This window comes from Emydura macquarii, unplaced genomic scaffold (genome assembly GCF_026122565.2).
Source record: "Emydura macquarii macquarii isolate MOO-44397 ecotype Brisbane River unplaced genomic scaffold, CSIRO-AGI_Emac_v2 contig_1146, whole genome shotgun sequence".
Taxonomy (NCBI): domain Eukaryota; kingdom Metazoa; phylum Chordata; order Testudines; family Chelidae; genus Emydura; species Emydura macquarii.
In genome coordinates this window covers 1585885-1605957 of record NW_027131283.1, presented here as the reverse complement: position 1 = coordinate 1605957, position 20073 = coordinate 1585885, and the positions used below count along the sequence as shown (strand labels likewise).

The 20073-nt window shown below is 37.0% G+C and overlaps 1 protein-coding gene across 4 annotated transcripts in view; it reads right to left on the bottom strand.

Moving 5' to 3' along the window:
- Positions 1–20073, bottom strand: part of GRIK2 (glutamate ionotropic receptor kainate type subunit 2) — a 614149-nt gene that overhangs the window by 159292 nt on the left and 434784 nt on the right. The window lies entirely within an intron of this gene.

The following is a 20073-nucleotide window of genomic DNA, read 5'->3' as shown; positions in this document are numbered from 1 at the left end:
TCCCTGGCCCTGAGTTGTGGTGGTAGAATTCATCTCTCTGACTCTTGGGCACTGCACCCACATAAAGCCTGGATAGTTTTATGCAAATTGAGTGAATTTCTTCCCTAGGTATACAGCTTTCAGAAATTGTGGCATTCACTATTTTCACTGGGTTCACGCTTGAATGCAAAAGTTGTAACAATGATTATTAATAGCTATTAATAGACCAAACTCAGCATGCCTTCATTTTACAAATGTAGTTATTTTACAGTGAAGAATGCAAACCTCCCTTCAGTTAGCCAACCTCCTCTGAACTCTTAAAGCTTTGTTCTGACACCACAGCATCGGTTAAGTTGGTGCTATCTACTCTAAAGCCACTCCAATAGGTGATATCTCCTGACAGTTTTGAGGAATGGAATGGAAGTGAAGAGCTCCATAATTAACTGCAGCATGAAGTTAAACAACAAAAAACATAGTGCCACTGCTTTTGGTATGCACAGCTATTACATCTCTTGGGGAAACTCAAAGACTAGCCCACTACCTGCCTATGTTGTTAATAATTATGTTAAAAATTGTTATAAGACTTAGCTGATACCTGTTTAATTAAGGAATTGTTGATACCACTTAAAAGATGCAACTGCCCTAATTTTAAGCTGTCAAGTAGTAAATGTGCCTCAGTGAAATCAGTCCAATTTACCAATATGGAGTGATTAAACATGGGCACATCAGTGTAATTGCTGAAAACTAATCTGAAAAATGGCCTTAAGCTACAGCCACACACTTCTTCCTCAGACAAAACTATCTTTGGAAACATGAGTGAGGGTCTCAGTGGTTTTTTTGTTTGTTTTTAAATCCTAAAAGTAATCCATCTACCCCAAAAAACTACATTTTCTACACTATATTTATTATTTACTATAGATTAGTAAAACATAAGCAATATCCCTTTCCCTGTGGGAAAACCAATTTTTTTCACAAAGTTCTTTCTGCATCAAACTCAGTGCTAACTGAAACATCATGCACTCTCAAAAAAGACAGTGTGATTGCATATTTGACACAGAACTTGGATCATACTGTTTAGAGTTTCCATCAATAAATCTTAATTTGGAATTCAAATTGAAAGGGGTACTTTATTCTACCCTTCACCATCATACTCCTGTCACAGCTAATGGTATCACTCATACAGAAGCAAATTCACAAAGAATTTACCTGGAATCGTTACATTGCTTGAGATGTTAATATTATTATCAACTAAAGAAGAGGAAACACAGAACTCATCAATCATATTTGATACTTAAGTAAAGCAGGAGCTGATAAGTAGAGAAGAAAATGGTTTGTGTTTCAAAATACAGTGATTTATAAATTGTATTCTACTTTTATCTATCATACTAATGATCTGAGATCAAAAACTTTTTTCCCCTAAAAAAGCCATTTTAGTTTGCCTGTAAATAAGGCACCATGTTTAGTACTATAATAAAAAGGGATAATCTATTGGCATGAACACTCCTTCAGGTATAAATATTTTTAATCTTACAGCACACATTAAACACAGAGGTTCAGCTGAAGTATTTTAATATGCATAGTTGTCAAAGTGGAAGACATATTAAAATACATTCTCCTCAGAGAAATACACAGTTTCATTACGGCTTACTTTTCTAAAAAACTCAATGAACATCAAACACCCAATCCTTACGCAGGCAAAAGTCCCAATTACTTCAGCTAATTTTTTCTCTGAGTAAACAACTGGAAAATGGGCCCAAAACAAGATGTAGCTGGTTTGACTATTACAAACGAAATACTGTCAGAATTTATCCATAAGTTTAAATCATTTCATAATATGAGTGAGTATTTTGGCCCTGCTACAAAATAAATTTATCTCTAACATTTATATTTATTTGATGGCAGAGTGGCTTTAAAATTGAGAATAAAATAGGAAAAAGGTTCATGCATAAGTATTGTACTGTATTCTGTAAATGCAGCAATCGTAGCACAGTTAAAGAAGAGAAATTCTTTGTTGATCTTAAAACCCCTATGGTTAAACTATGCTTTGATCTTTCAACCAAAAACATGTTTGATTTTAAGCCCAACTGAACAAGATTTAAAAAAGCAATGTGCCAAGGATTAAATGCTCCAGTGGAGTTTCTCAGATCAAATGGGTGATAATGCAGTCAATATTATCAGAAATCTGAAAGAGAGAGACTGCACTTTATTTTTATGAAGCATTCTCAGTCAAAGGTAGTATGTCACTAACAAATTTTAGCAAAAATGCTTTTCTAGCATCATTTATCAGCAATATAAACTACATAAAACAGATTAAGTTCATATCTAGCTTGTTTCTATCAAGTCAATATATTTTAAATATATTTACTGATGATTAATTTTCACTGAATCTATATCATCAAATATCATACATATATATATACACACACACACTTTTAACAATCTATATACAATTTCTAGCTGAATGCTAGTGTATATGCTAAAAGTATAAGCACTAGCATTTATTTTTATGATTTAGTGCTTTCTACTTTGTATGTGTGCCCTTGCTGAATTTTTATAATTGAATATCAAAATTACATACAACATGTAAAAGGAGAGAAAAGAAAATTTTAAAATATATTTATAGCACAGCAAACAAGTAGAGAAATTCTTTAAGATACCTATAGAACATAAAGCATTTTTCATCTTTGGACTTATAACTAAGTGAAACATATAGTTTTGGAAAAAAACCTGCCTTTACATCAGCAAATTATGTAAATAAAGGGCTCTGAAAATAGCTTATTAATGTCAGCAGTTAACAGTACTGCATTAATCATCATATTATGGCTTTGTATTTTTTTCAGTTTTCAGTGCAATAAAACCTTTCTTTTTTTTGCTTTTTATCACTTAATACTAATTTGAATTTATTTTCCAGATCTTTATGTTTAACAAAACAGTGCCTTCAATTTACACACATATTTCACTAACTGAAACATTTATGATTTTTGGAAGCCTTTGTCCACAAGAGAAAAAGCTTACCTGTTTACCATTTATACTGAAATAATTTTAGCAAAAAGTTTATGACCTCTATGCATGCTGTTTAGCCTAGCTGAGCTGCTAGACATAAGTTTGCAAACCAGGAATTATTGATAGGGGAAGCAGGGAAAACTTACCTAATTTTCATTTTACTACATTAAAATAAATATTCAGGTGCATATTCTGAACCAACTTAGATGACAGTTGCAGCCCTTGTTTTGTAATGGTCATGATGCCAGTAACATTCATAAAGCCTAAACTCAAGGCTATTTTTTTTCACCATTGCCTCAAATACTAACTCAATAAATGTAATAGGACATTTTACTGTTCATACCATTAACAATGTAAAGTGTCATTTTTCATTCATTTGCTCCAGCCCATGCTATCTTTGCTATAATATGTGTTCATACTGGATGTTATCCAATGCCATTGGAAGTCAATGGGAATCTTTCCCTGGACTTCAATGGATCAGACCCACAGTATGCAGCAAAGCTTTCATGAATCCCCATACTATAATGATGCAGAAGGAAATAATTTAGACAATATACAGCATATACATGTTAATGAAGTGCATAAAATATGAAATAAAATGATGTTACATAGCAACATCTGGCTGGTAAATGTGTTAAATAACTTAGAATATGTATAATCAATGGGAATTGTGTCTTCAGGACAGCATACTAAACACTATGAATCAACATGTATATCTGTGGTCTCCTTCTTTTTCCACTCATCCCATTCATGATCTTCTTCCAGATCTGCCACTCTTTGGACTTTTGAGCACAGATTATACCAATTGCTATAAGAAGGCCAGCATTTACTCAAAGCTGTATCTAAAGCACCCATTCTACAAAGGTATGTGTTTACCTTTATATACTGCAAGTAGTCCATTTACTTGAATAAGATAACATAGTTATTTCTCTGTACTTAAAATTAGATTTTTGTAAAGTGAAATAACTGGGGATTCTCAGATACTATTTGGCAGAAAAAGAATTGTTGTACCATATCAGTATTCCAACTACTTCCGTATCTTGTGTCTGGGAATGGCCAGAACCAGATGCTTCAAAAGAAAGTGCATGAAACCCCACAGAAGACAATTATGAAATAATCAGGCCATGGAGAAGTTTCTTTATAACCTCCATCATTTAGGGGTAGCCATATGCCATGAAGCATTAAGATTTAAAGCCCTTAACATTCTTATCAAATGTAACTTGTTACAACGTTCTCATATCTATATAAAGGTCTAATTCTTTTCTGATTCCCACTAAACTCTTGGCCTCAATAATACCTTGTGTCAGTGAGTTCCACATGTTAATTATCAATTGTGTAAAATAAAACAAAGCAAAACAAAAAATCCAGTTTTCAGTTTTAAATATGTTGCCTTTCAATTTGATTTAATGTCCTTTTTTTACTTACATTATGAGAAAGAATATATAGGAAATTCTGATTTACCTTCACCACATCATTTACTATTCTCCATAACTCTCTCATGTCTCTTCTTATTCATGTACTATGTAAACTGAGTAGACTCAGTCTGTTTGAGCAGTATTGTGGTGGCATATGATAGCCAATGTTTTTCCTATAGGCAACTAAAAGTAACAGAATTGTATATTGATATGAAGATTTTCAGCCAAAAGGAAAGAGGAAGTGTCATAATTATTAATTATTATTATCAGCCTCAATTAATATGCTACAATGGACTATGAGATATTGATCTTATTTCTAATGATTCTTAACTAGAGAACAAAAATATATCTCCCATCTTTTTCTTCTGATGTTGGTATATACCCATAATTTGGATAAATATATTATCCTACATTTCTTTACAGATATATAAATAAATGAGTATTTTCATACACTTTGTATTTTTCATGATTTAGGAATTACACCTAGCTCTTTAAAGAAGCCAGAAACTGTATAGGAAACAGGCATCCTCATGCATAGTGTAAGAAATTAGAAAATATAATACAACTCCCCACATTACTTTTTATGGGCTGATTCTGCAAAGGGATGCATGATGGTATAAGTGTACAGCAGCATGTGTCTCTTTGCAGGACTGAGGCTTAGATTTCTATAATAGCAGTTTGTGTTTGTAAGCCTTATCAGTTTACATCTAGAAAAATGAATAAAAAGTAAGTTCAGCTGCATCACATACACTGAAGGACAATTTTACAACAAATTTTATTTAAAAAAAGTTTCCCGATTCTGCAATTGACTCCATTGACACCTTGTGCCCAGGTGAACTCAACTGCAAGATCTATATCTCCATACTTGAGAAGTTATTAACGCAGACTAATCTTGCAAAAACTTAATATTGTATATATTGGGACACTAATATGAAAATACTGACAGCATATATACATTATGTGCAATATCAAGTGTTTGCAATATTGGGATTATAGTTAAAAATATCTGATGTACTTGATATCTCCACCCATCTCCATGGATATCTTATTATAGCCACATATTATACACACACACTATGAAATAATTATTTGGAACCTTTCATGTTTAAATAAAATATTCTTCCTTTACAAAAGAATTTAATACTTTACTGAGTAATCTGAGTCACGTAATTTTAGCAGAATAATGGTGGTACTCATATTTCTACAGCACTATGAACTAAAACAATTAATTTCCGTGATTTACTTAGCCAGGCATTGTAGTGCTTCTAAATTGAAACAAATCGGCAAGGGCTGACTAGAGTTCCCAGATGCTAGTCTACCAAAATATTTATTGAGCTGACACATTTTCTAAGACTACAGCTAGGCAGTCTTCCTGCCTCAGGGAGCCTCAAAATCCAATATTAAAGGCGGGAGGTAGACAGGCACAGGGAAAGCAGTTTGTGATTTCTTTTCCTTGCAATGTGATAAACACAAGAGAACCACTGTATCACTATTATTTTTAAGTTTTACTCATACTTATATCTCAGCTATCATTTTGCACTCGTTTGCATATTTCATATTACCCAAATGGACATTATTGGGAGGAAGTGGTAGGTTGGTGTTTGACAGTGTAAGACACTGGTGGTATGATTTATCAAAATGTATTGTTCCTTGCAAACCACATTGCATCCTTAATCACAGTTAGGCCTTATAGAAATAAAATGATCGTCCGAAATTGTGCGTGTTCATAGCCCCCACCGATAATAAGATCATACAAAGTTGGGTCCAACACACAGTTTTCAATGAAGTAAGCTAAACTCAAAGATCAGAGAATAATTGAACCAATATAATGCTAAATTATATTTGCCCTACTTAGTAATACTAAATAATGATTTAATAAGCTAATCAGTACTTCTACTTAAAAGTGACAAGTTAGTATCAACAGAAAGGGTGCATGAGAAAAGAAATTGGGTATTCAGTATAGAACTGAAACACTCAACAACTTCTACAGTTCACTCTAGATTTTTTTGTAGGAAGTTGAGGGAGGAAGTTTATAATTGCAAAAGAACTCTTGATAACACATAACGAAGTATTATGCAGACTAAAACATAAATAGTGAAATTATATTTTGCAATGCAAAAAGTGTATGGATATCTGAGCAAAAGGTGGGGCAAATTCATTCTAAGGGCTTACAACAAAATTGGCATTTCATTTCAACATGACAACAGCCTTCTTGGCAGCAGATTAGTTTAACGTTGAGCATCCCAGCAAAACAGTTATCCATTTTAGAGTGCATAATAATTCATTGTTGCCCTTCACTGTACATTAAATGTCACCCATCATAGTGACAGGAATATAAAAACGATTGCAGTGTAGTCAGAAGCCAAGATGAGAGCTGTTAATGCAGGCACTTTGGACACGGTCTTTGTAACCTCACTAAACTATCAGAATACCATTTTAAAAACAGCACAGTGTTTTCTCTCAAGCATTTGCAGATGTAAAAGTAGAATGCCTTTTAAATAACAAAAGCAATTGAGCAATTGAGATTTCATATGAAAAATTAAAACAGTAGCTTACATGATGGTATTCACTTTCATTGAATTTAGCCAAAAATTATTCACATTTTCTAACATTTTGAGTATTTTATTTAAATTTAGTGAATCCTTTTAAAATACTTTTGTGGAATTAGGATTCTAAGGAAAATAGTCATGTCATTTCAAAGTAATATCCTGAAAGCTGTTATTTGCATATAGTACCTTTCAAAATCATGTCCCTATTACTGGATCAAATCCTCAGCTTCTTACTCTGCTTTTACAAAATTCTTATTAAGACAAAGCAAGTAGGAGTCTGGCCTGAATAAAGACCTCAGGATTTGTCCTGAGTAAACAGAGCATTATGTGACAACATCTCTCTCTTTAAATACATGATGGCTCCAGTTCAGTAAGGTACCTAAGCACATAGTTAATTTCAAGCATGGGATTAGTCCTATTGACTTCAGTGGGACAACTCACATACTTAAAATAAGATTTTTCAGTACCTTAATCAATTGGGGCCTTCAGTTCTGTCTTAAGGAAAATTTAAAGAGGATTTTTGATAGATAAAATCTATCAAGAAACATAATGAGGATCTAGTTCTCTCAGATGTGGGAGTACTCTTGACTCCTATTGACTTCAGATGGTAGTAAAGAAGTTCAGCCCTTGTAGGTATGGGCCCTTAACACCTACTCATGAAAGTCCATCTGCAATCTAAGGAGTCATTTGTATATATCAATTAATTGTTCTTGACCCATATTTCCTTCTTCTCCACAGCAAAATGATCATAAAATATCTGATTAAAATATTGCTAAAAGTAAAACAAACAAAACTGCTTACCCAGCCTATCAAAAATATTTTAGGAGAGTACCTTCAGGCCCAATCATGCTCTGATCAAAGGTGTTGAAAGGTTTGCTGCTGACTTCAATGGGAGTACTATAGGCCTATCACCTCAGATCTAATTTGAGATTTCTAGCTGATTACTAAATTGTCCCAACATTTTCCATGATTCTGTTATTCCTCTCAGTATTGCCCCATCACTGCTTATTAAATATGTTTATGGAGATTTCAGCTCACATTACCTTTTGAATGTGCTTTTTTTTATTTGAGCTAAGACCCTGAGTCAATAGAAGTACTTAAGCATATATCTAACTTGAAATACACTAGCAGTCTCAGTGAAGTCAATGGGACTATATGTGTACCTAAGCAGTGTTTAGGTGCTTTGTTGAATTGGGGCCTAAATGCTGAGTAGAACTGAGCATGTGCAACTTTCTTTGACTTCAAGATGAGCAACTTCTTATCAGCTCTCAGGATTAGGTTCAAACTGCTTACGAGACTAACATCTGGTTGACAAGTGAGCTCTTAATCTTTCCCTCCTGCCTTTTTCAAGGTTGACAGGAGGAACGGTGGTAATCTCCCTCACACCCATTACCTTGGCTCTGTCTTTGACTCAACCCTCCTTTTTGCCATAATCAGGCAGATTGTGTCTAAAACCTGTTTTTTTCTGCACAACATCTGCAAGATCTAACTCTTTCTCTCTATCCACACTACCAAAACTCTTGTCCAGGCCCATATCATCTCATGATTTGACTCTTTCTATCTCCTGCTGTCCAGACTCAATACTTGCAATCTCACTTTACAGAAAGCCTTTCAAAATGCTGCTGCTAAACTCATCTTCCTGATTTACCATTCAGACTCTCTCATCTGCCTTTTTAGTACCTACACTAGTTTTTCTTATTTCACCATAGTACTAACTTTTTGTTCATATCTTCAAACCCTTTCACAATTTATCTCCATGCTAACTAGTTGCTCAATTATTTTATCACAAGATTGACATCACCTTCACTCCATCAAACATGCTAGCTTTAATTGCCTGCTTCTTCAACAATCATCTTCACACTTTCTTCCATGGTACTTGTGATGGGCTGTCCCCCCACCCCACACAAGGCAGAGCAGATTGTTAAGGCAATTAACCTGATAGGGTGCACCTGGGGGAGAGGCAGGGCCTGAAAGCCTCCTTGATGATACAGCCAGCAAGTTGAGGTCAGAAAAAGACTATAGGGAAAGTAGTCTGCACTAACTTGATAGAGAAGGGAAGTGTGTTCAAGGCTACAGAGTCTGACAAGAAGCTGAAGATAGCAATTATCTACAGTTACTCCCTAGGAGGAAGAAGTTTGGGCTGGTAAACCCAGAGGATACAGCAGAGAAATAGGAACAAGGGCTAGAAAAAAGCAGACCGGAGTTGCTAAACAGCGTCCTTGGGCCGGAACCTGGAGTGGTGGGGCCAAGGTTGCCCTCCCAGCCTTTTTGAAAAGTGGCACAGGCCTTGGCCTGGACTGGAAGACTGTTGGGAATAGTACCTAGACACTTGACCCAGTGGGACTCTGATCCCCAGAAGACCTGGCTGGAGGGCTGAGTTGCAAAAGGGAAGCACTGCAAGTACTGGTGTGAGCAATCTATTGGAAGTTGGGGGGCACCAGACCTGAGTGGAATTCATCCCGACACAGCCCCCAGAAGGTACCCAATGATTGAACTTCAGGATGGTACCCCTTATGTGTGGTAAAAGCTCCTAGTCAAAATCCATAAATCTACCTCCTGAACTCCTCTTTCCAGTGTGTCTGCAAAACTCCCTTTTTCTGTAATGCAGACAGAAAATTGCAGTCTGCTCATGTTAGGAAGGTTGCAAGCTGTGATTACTGATCCTGACTGTATACGAACTGCACATATCCTATTATTTTTGTGAGCACGTTTCCCCCTACTCTGGCCAGACTTTTCATCTTATCCACATCTATCTTGTCTTTTACATGTAAACTCTTTGGGACAGACTGCCATTTACTTTTTGTTTATACAGTGCATAGCAAAATGAGACTCAAACCAGGTAATCTTTTATGAGTTACCACAATATGAGTGTTAAATAACATCTATTCTTGAAAATAAAAATATATTACAAGACAACTAGGAATCCAATTAGATTCTCAGAATCAGCAGGTCTGAATCTCCACTGTCTTACTCCTTGTGTAGTTATTTTCTCCTGTGGATACAAAATGCTACCATTCTAGTTGGTTGGCAAATGACTGCAGAAGGTGAAAAGCTATGGAGTATCAGTTACAGTGTGCATATGCAATTCACACTGACCTTATTGAGGTTTATCTGTGAGCAGAATTGGGCTCTCTGACAGAACAAAAGGCTAAGGTTTTAGACCTCTTCCACATAAGAACCTTTGCTCTTAGCATCGGCACTTTTATCTAATTAAAAATTACATTTAAGTAAGGTGAAAATTCCTTTCATAAACAGTAAATGAAGGGTGCCCTGATGAGGATTTTGACAAGATTAACTGCCACCTCTTCACTAAGATGCCTGTTTAGAAAAAAGAGGAAAGAGAGAGAGAGAGAGAGAAAAGTATGTGGATAAATATGACTAATTAGAAGTCCCTTTTTCAGATGTGTTGGTAGCTTGACATTCTCTTTGCCATGCTCCATAAGCACAGTGAAACAATGCAATGTAGAAATCTCTGTTGACTGCTCCCATTTTTCTTTTGGACAGGACTCATGGCGTACATAGTGTCAGCTGCAAAATCAGATTTTTCAAAGATTTGAGTGGAATTTCTTTAGTAGAATCTGAGCGTTCAGAACATATAATAAACTAGACCCTCTCCTACTCCCATTCATACCCAAAGAACAAACACATTTGCTCCAGAAAGTAATAAGGCTCACACTGAAGAAACTACTGTAGTTACAGCTGCCTGAAAATTGTCTTGCAATAGGGTGATGGAGGGCACTATGCTACAGGAACAATATATTATGCTCCTAAGCAAAATAAGTTTCTGGCGCCCCAGTGACCTAGTGGTTAAAGCAGTGGCTACCTATACTAGGATTTGTGGGTTTGAACCCAGTTTGAGGGGATGGAAAGGGAGAGCAGCTACATAGTGAATTCCTTCCACCTATCATATTGTTCTCTGTATCCCCCATGATTACAATTCAGAAGCTCTCCTTCATCTGGCTGTAGAAATAGGGAACTGGAAAGGGGGCTGGGAGGTTTAAGGTGACGGCAGCTCGATAGAGCATGTTCCTCTATCTGGGCACTGGAATTATGTAAATGAACCCATTCACAGCAATAACTCCCATCACCTCCATGGCTTTCAGAAACTGGGACTAGCTTTATGTATCTACTTATGACTTTGCAGGACTGGGGGCTATCAAGTCAATACTGGTGCCACACTCATGTAATAATTCCCCATGCTAAAATTAATTATACTATTGATGAACAAAAGCTTAAGAACCTCTACATAACCTTTTTATCAAAGAAAAGCCATCATTTTAACTGCTTTTGAGAGTACTGGAATAGTGATTAACAGTGAATGTGATGAACTCATTGCCTTCAAAGGCTTATTTTTTAAAAAATCCATTGTTTTTTGCATTTTTAAACTGAAAAATTACAAAATGCCCACACGCTGTGTGTGTGCATGTGTGTGTTGGAGATGTGGGGTGAGTTCTTCCAGGTTGAGTTACATCTGTGGCTAAATTGTAAACTCCTAGAAAAAGGATCCTTTGATCCCAATATGCAAATACTTAGGAATACGAGTAACTTCATACATAAGTAGTCTCACTGAGGTCACAGCTTACAGACAGTGAGTGGCTTCCATATAGGGAACTGAAGCTTCTGAAGGAAACTCAGAGACAACTGCTTCAGTAGCAACACCAGAAAGTCAACAAGAATCTTCTTTCTTCTGGGTCACTTCAGAGCTATCTGAATCATGCCAAAGAGGCTGAGTCTAGGTAGTGTGATGCTTTGCTGACTCCTGATGCTCCAAGTCTTTGGATTGATAACAGTGGTACCAGGTGGCCATGTTGCTAATGGGACAGAGTCAGAGAGATGCATACTACTGCACCTGCTGCTTGTCAGTAGGATTGTCCTCGTCAATCTGGAAGGAAATGTTTCTATTATTTCTAGTGTTGGACAGTAGGAGACCTTTTGCATCTACTGAATTTCATCCTGTCATGGACTGAATCTGACTTCTTTCCAGATCTCAGTATTGTCACTGAATCAATGGACACATCTTGTTTGTTTGTTTCAATTTTTTTTAATAGCTCTCTAAACTTTTTTGCTGCATTTCAAATAAAGAAACTCTTACGATTTTAGATAATATAGTCTTACCATATCATGCTTATATATGGGTAATAACTACAAAGAGGAATTTAGGAAGTTTCTTTTTAATATGTACTTGGCTGGTGAAAGCACCAATGTGGTTTCCAGCAGTGAGGTCAAAGGGAACTGCTATTTTAATTTAAACAATAGTACTGTCTAGTCCAGACAAGATACACATTACATGTATTTGGACAACTTGGCTATGTACAATTATTTTTTCCTGAAAAAAGATGCATAAGATGCCATCTTCACTGGTGACCTAATAAGGTTAGTTTCAAGGACCTGTACTAGCAGAAAGAAGGGAAGACTCCTCCACTATCCATTAATTATCCAAGCAGTCCAAACGTCATATGAATCCAGTAACCAAGGAGCAATGCCTACAATCTAAAAATTGTCAAGGTTGTCCCACAAGAATTTCTCCCACTCTGAACTTTTCATTCTGCTGCATTCTGTCTAAGAGTGGCTGCTGCTTGCCATTTTTATCAGGTTTTCTGCACAGGTATAGGGTCATCTTCCAATTCAGTCTTTGCTTTCAAGAATTTATGTTTGTCTTTCCATCAAGGCAGGATTAAAAAAGAACAAACATGATGGGGGGTCCACATAATGCTTGTGTGCATGTTGTGTCACTTTACATGGCTGGTACCTGTCAGTTCTTTAACCATTTTTCCAGTTCTTTGTCTTGTGGTGGTTTCTTTCCCCCTCCCCCCACTACTCAACCATAGAGGTTACTTTTATTCCAAAATTCAGATCAATGGAATGACCGTATGAACACCAGCAACTTCCTCACGTGTGAACATTGTGACATCATCAAAGACCTAAAGCTGTCCAACAAAGTCCTTGTAAAAGGCTGCTCCAATTAAGAAAAGTACAGACTATTGTATTTCTGGGCCCTCTGATGCGGTGCAAGTAGAAATCCTAGAGGCACGTCAGTCAATCTATGGAGGGTGAAATTTCACCATGCCACTGTCTCCTGCTTCAGCTGGTTGCAGGGAAGCTGGGAACTCTGTAAGACTAGAGGGAATGGATATGCATCTTTCATCCATGCCAAGTATAATGGCAGCTTTTACATCTCTTTTGAGGAACTCCTTCAATACCTTTATGTCAAGACGGTCTGCCATGCAGGATACATGTGGAGAATGGCTGTTACACACCGCCTTTCATACATTTTGGCTATAGATTCAGGGAAGAGACAGGTGATTGTCAAATATTCTTCTATGATGATGTGCAGTTTATCCAAATATATTTGTCAACGTATTGCTTATCAGATCCACATGTGCACTGGTGTGTACTAGTGAATTAGTCCCTGCCTATGTGCGGACACTCGGGAAAGTTATTCTGAATTAACTGAAGATGTGAATTTACAGTTCAGATGCATTAAATACTAGTGTGAACACACCCATTTAAGATGTAATGTGGCATTCATTTGGCTTTGTTTAATTCATTTCAGAAGTAAAAAGAGAAGCCCTTAGGTTGACATGGTTTATGTTGCTAAGGCTGAGGCAAGGTGTACTAATGGAAGTGTAAATAACAGATTGGCTATGTAACACTGATTTGACCTTGTAATGCTTAAGGGTGTGCCTTACTGCAGCATTCACTGCTTGTCAAAGTTTTGTCTCTTTTTCCTTTTTGGACAGGAGGGTAAAAATTGTTTTATCTGCCACAGTGTAGCAGTAGTAAACCAACACCTTCCAGAATCCCTTATTTTCACATCAAGTACAAGCATCTCTGCATCACAGCTAATATTCCATAATAGGGAACAGGGGTGAACTTGACAGTATTTTTCCCCTTCTTATTTCTCTTGGCCAGGGCTGGCATGTTGCGTTATTGGATGTCTCCTGCAGATGTTTGAAGGAGTATTTATGGCGTTGCTAGGTCTCAAATACAGTCGCACATGCCCTCATTTCCTCACTTTTTTTTCTAAGAGGGTATGTTTGATTTTGCATGGATGAGGTACCCAGCTGGTGGTACTTAAGTGTGGACTTGACCATTTGATACCTCAGGCAAGAAGCATCCATATGATCACTCCTGTCAATGGAAAAATAGTCTACAATCAGGATTTCAGGTTTTACACAATATCAGATGCTATATTTCGTGCTGTGCTACTGATGCTTATTGCCTATGTGACGCTCCTCTGAAAGCCGCATAGGACTCTCCATCACTCTTAGTGCTCTCTATGATGTGTCTTGTTCCATTAGTAGCAGTGTCCATCCTTTCCCATTGTACAGGTCGTACATTGTACAGGTCATACACTGCAGAAAAAATGTTGAAATACCATACTATGGAAAAAGTGCTATGTATTTTTCCATTAGTATCATGTGTGGTAGGGCACAGCACAAAAAGAACCAAACCCATACCAGTCTTCCTCAGGAGAATCATCCTGGCTTGGTTACTGTCACCATCATCTCTCCATTGGAAAAATAAAATGAGTTATCTGCAGAGGAGCCCTCTTCATGTGCACAGAACACTTCTGCATCTTCCTCTTCCAATGACTGGCCAAGGACAACATTCACCAGATCAGAAAGGCCATCCCTAGACCTTGGCTTCCTCCTTTTCCCAGTCATGCATTCAAAGAAGATTGGTATGGTCTGACACTAGCAGAAGACTTGAGGTGTCAATGTTAGAATTGTCCAGTGTCTTCTCTTTGGGCCCTGAATGTGTCTTTTAAGAACACTTCACTCCTCTTCCACACTAGTATTCTGAATACTTCTCTTGCTTATTGTGTGTGCTGATGACTAATAATAGCAGTTATAAATATGACTGGATCACTATAAGATGTGAAGGAGAATTTGCAAACCTTTCCCCAATTGGGCAGAGCACCAGCACAGATCCTTTCAGATCTGACTGCACCTTTCCCAATAAGGACTGTATATATCAATGTGGTTATTATATTTGGTGGTAGGTGGTCACAGAATCTGAGATACTATTGTTGTGTGGGGGTTGATAGCACATTTAACACTGAAACCCCAACACACAACTCCAGCCAGAGGATGGATATCAAGGCCATTAATCAAATGAAACAAAGGACATAAAGATTACACCCTTTACAGCTAAACACAATCGAATATAGACAATTATGAAACTGTTGTGAAAAATGTGATTCTTGTGAAAGATAAAACACTGTCAAAGTGAATTTCATGGTATGTACAGACAGTTTTTCATACCATCACACAGCTGCAGTAAAGTGACAGAAAACTGGAGACCCTTAAACTCAATAAATACTTAGATAATATGACATTTACAAATGTGTATATAGGAATGATGGAACACTTAATATAAAATTCTCCATCAGCCCTACCATATGCCTGGGACCAAACGCTCACACATAATTACTAAACTGTTGCAAGTTGTGTGAAACGACTGTGGTGAATGGTTACTGAGGCAGAGTCCCTGCATTGAAAATGAATGTTCTTAAACCAGAGCAATCTTTAGCCAGCCATAATCTCAGAAAATGGAAGCAGGCAAGAAAACAAACTCACTATTTCAAAGACTAAAGCAACACAACCATGGTATTCACCAGATTGCCACTCAGAAGGCTGCATTACTTAAGACAGTTAAATCACAGGTCCTCAGTAAAGGGATTGCAGAAACAAGCTTTGGATTCTGGGACAGAAGACGTTATCTCTGTTATCAAAGAGATCCTGCAACAACTGGTATCATTGTAGCAGTGAAACACTCTGCAACAAGATGCAAAATGAGATATCAAAAACAGAGATACCACACCACAAAAACTACCTCAACATGAGATTAGTTGATACCTTCCATCAACACTCTTATTAGGAGGGAAATGTTAGTATTCCTGAATAACAGGGCCTCAAAAAGGAAAATCAGCCTTGAAACCAGGAATGGATTATCTAGCTGATTGCAAACAAATGTCCACTTGAATATTACTTAGATAAAGGAAAGTCGAGTATATTGTGGGACGCAGGTGTCGATATAAATATAAGACTGGATGAAAAGGCACATACTCTCTGCTCCTCTGTGACAATTTTACAAACTTCAGGAAATGGAAGGAAATCATCATGTGAAGGTGATAAATGAGACCAAGATTGCTAAGGGATGGACTGATGTAAGATTCAGTTTGGCCACCCACAGTACCTCATTTGGGATGTAAGGTGAGGTTCCATTGCTGATAAGTAATGAGCTACTGGAGAAGCTTGTGATTTTTTACCCTGTAATAAGAGACTTTTGAACAAAGGGTATGAAAGAAACAATTTCCAGTCTGTTTTCATATGTACAAAGCATAGGTGTAGAACTTTATCTCAACATTAGCAGATATCACCCCAGTTCACCAGCCCTACAACTCTATTCCTAGACCACTGCCTTTCCCCCCCATATGGAGGGGCAGAGAGGGAGTTTACTCAGAGCAGCATGGGGATGGCCAACTCCTGGGAAGGGAGAAAGGAGTGCTTATGCTCAAAGTGCACATGGGAGTGTGGAAGGGGAGGGGGAAGAGACTTCTCTGCCTCCCATTTGCCAGTGAGGGTGGAGGGGAGAGAGATAAGGGAAGCTGATTGGCTCTCTCAGCCTCCACTCTCAATTTAAAGCCTTTCCAATGGGGACCATCTTGCCACGATTGTCTTCTGTCCATATAGTTGAGGTATATTGAGCTGCATTTCAAGGATGTTGTGGGTCTAATCGGTTGCCTGCTTTGGAGATTAAGAAGGATTTGGCCAAATTTGCAGGGGTCCAGAGAGATTATTTATTTATTTTGTTTTCCTTACAGCATCATGGAAGCTCAGTTTAGATTAAAAGGAATAAGAATAGGAATATTGATTTTAATTAGAAGAATACTAAAATGTTTAGTTCATAACAACTTACAGCAGGTATCTTGCGCACATAAAGGCAAAAGGACCAGTTCCCAGAGGTAAATGGGATTTTGCTTGTGGATCTTCTACCTATAAGTAGAAGGGGATACCTGAAGTCTTCACAGACAATGCTTCTCCTGGTACCCTTCCATAGGAAGGAAGGTGAGAGGATTCAGAAGGGAGCTGAGTCCTAGGGGAAGGCCAGAGAGGTCTACCGTTGATTTATTTGTTTTATAGTGGGAGCAACCTGCACTAGACCTAGTTAAATGTCTGGTTTGTGAGAGGGGTGGACAGATAACTTAGTGACTCTCCCCACTGTTAATAAAGTTGTGATCTGCTGCTTAAGTGTGTCTGTCTGTCTGTCTCTTTCATTCACCTGTTTGTCCTGGTCAAAAGCTTTATACAAGATCTTTCAGTCTTGATCTTAAGAATGAATTAACCCATCTTGTTCCCAGTATCTTTTCTGATTTGGCAAAGGAGGGGATATTAAGTCTGTATCCTGATCAAAGAAAACTACTAGTAGACAGACATAAGCTACCCAGATTTCCAAGAAATATCGGATGACTTAGGGGGAAGAGAATGCTTTATTGAACTTGATCTAGTCAAATCTTTTTGCCTGGCTTTCATGAATGATGATGCCCAGAATCTCACCACACTTGTAAGACCCTAGGGGACTGTACACGGCTTGTCTCTAGAGACTGACAAATGTACCAGCAGCTTTCCAACATTTCACCGATGAGGGTTTGACAGGTCTCCGGAATGATATATAGATCCCAATTTTACATGACATCTTGGTGAATAGCAAACGTTTTGGCCAACATGTAAGGAAAGTGCTTAAAAAAATCCAAATCAATGGGGTATAATTAAAACTTTTAAGCGTGACCTTTTTACATTAATCTCCTATATGATCATTCTCTTTTGAAGTAACAGATATCAAAGTGTGAAACTTCCAGAAAATGATCACTGTTTAAAGTTTGAGGAAAGAGAAACCAAAACACTAAAATATACAAAAGCTAATGGACTTTCTAGAACGCTTTTTCATAGAATAACTAATTTTTTTTTCATATTGCCAGTACCTTATATTAACATATAAGAGGAACTAGTGAGCTGGAAAAGCGACAGAACAGAAGGAAAATAAATTCTTGCCACTTAATTCCTGTTCAGAAAGCCCATTGATGAGGGCACCACCGAAAATTTTGGAGTTTCTGAACAGTTTATCACCCCATCTTTCCTCCTAGTCTCTCCTCAGTTTCAGAAATCATTTCTTTTGCATGTTGAGGCTCCAAATGAAGGGCTAGGAGCAATCCTTGGGTATCCTTGGGAAGAGGATAATCCTTGGGTATCCTTGGGAAAAGGATAAACATAAGCAATAAACTTAGTCAAAAACTATTCCTATATTTGAAGTTAAAATCCTGCCTTTGAAATAAATGTTACTGGATGATCTAGGGACATGTGAGTAGTCTGAGTGAAATCAGTGGGACTACTCATGTATTTTTATCTTAAAGCACTTGCTTAAGTATTTTGCTGGATCAGTGTCTATTGTATTATATGCCACCATTTATTGGGGGTGGGAGGAAGGAAAGAAGGAGAGGGAAAACCTAAATGCTATAAGATAACATGTTTTTCTATGTAAAGGCACTATAATTATTGGATTGGGAATGCTAGCACATACATATTTTTAAGACAAAGCTTTCTACTTTAAAATAAAAAAATTGTATCCTTCTTAGTAATTCTACTTCTTTGATTTCTACACATATACTGTCAATATTTCATTGTACAAGTTAACAAGTATTGAAATTTTATCTGTAGTTCTGAAGACTGATGTAAACTTGGAAATAAAACAGAATTTTATACAACTTTTTCACCGTAAACAATCCTCTATTTGGTGCAGTATATTTTTGTAATGCTTTATGATAAAGATATGCTTCTGAGTACATCAGGATTTTATAGAGCCAGATGAGAAAACCGCCAAGTGAAAAAAAGTTCAGCAATAACCCTTTAATATCTGGTGCTTCTTTTTGAGGATAAGCATTCCTCCCAGTTCAGTGAGTGATATTAGGTGACTGAATACCACTATATGAAAAAAAAAGTTGCTAAAAAATTGAACAAATTCTCTGTAGGATCAGAAAATGTCTCCTACAAGATACAGCAGGAAATATTTTCAGAGTGCTGTGTAGGACTTCAACCAAACAACTCCAAGTAACATTAATGAGAGATGTCTGTCAAAAGCATTGTGCACCATGCTCAAAAATTTCCTTGTAATGTGAGGTGTGGGTTAAATTTTTTGGAAACACATGTAAATGCATGCAGCATGTGTTCCACAATAAAACATTTGTGCATTTTTGCTAACTATAGAATTTAGTGCTTGCAGAATATATTTGTTATAGGATCACCTCAGAAATAAATATACAGTCTTGATCAAAAATCCAGTGAAGTCTACTTTACTTTCAAGAAACTTCCAGTGTAAGTTCTTAGCTCCTCAAGACAATCCTTTTGTGAAGGCACACAAGTGATGTTTTTCACTACAACATGCAGCATGTGTTTCAGAATGTTATCTATATGATTTTATGCACAGGTGCCCTTGCTGAATTACTTATGAGTTGGAAGTATAATTAGTTTCAGGATTAACATCTTTCCATCTGCCAGAGGAATGGTACAACCTCTACAAAAGGAAAGAGATAGTATAAAAGAAAGATGTGGAACCCTTACATCAGATCTGTCATAAGGAAAAAGAGCAGGGAAATCTCACTATGCACAGGAGAATAATGTCACAAAAATCTTGAGTATGAGGGGAATTTTGTCATCAAGATACAAGGATGCTTCTACAAATTGTTATTGTAGAAAAAAAGTGTATTTTAAGGTGATTTTAGGAAATCAGATGGCTAAAACACCATCTATTTTTAAAAGTTTTGAATCATAAAATGATTTTTAAATGACTGCCAAGATTGTGGAAAGGTTCGAGTGATGTTACCAGAACAATCCAAGGAAATGGTGATTTGCTGGTTTTTCTAATGCTCTGTAATTATTTGCAGTCACAGCACAAGCCAAAGTTACAAGAAGAGTGCAAGGCTATAGTTCTGCAGGCATTTAGGGTCAATTCCAATCTCTTTACAATGAAAAGGTAAAATTCAATAGTAAAAAATTCCTATTAGAGTTATGGTTGCCCATGGGGGAAAAATGGCAGGGCAGTATCACTGTGTCTGCCCGGCTCCCAGA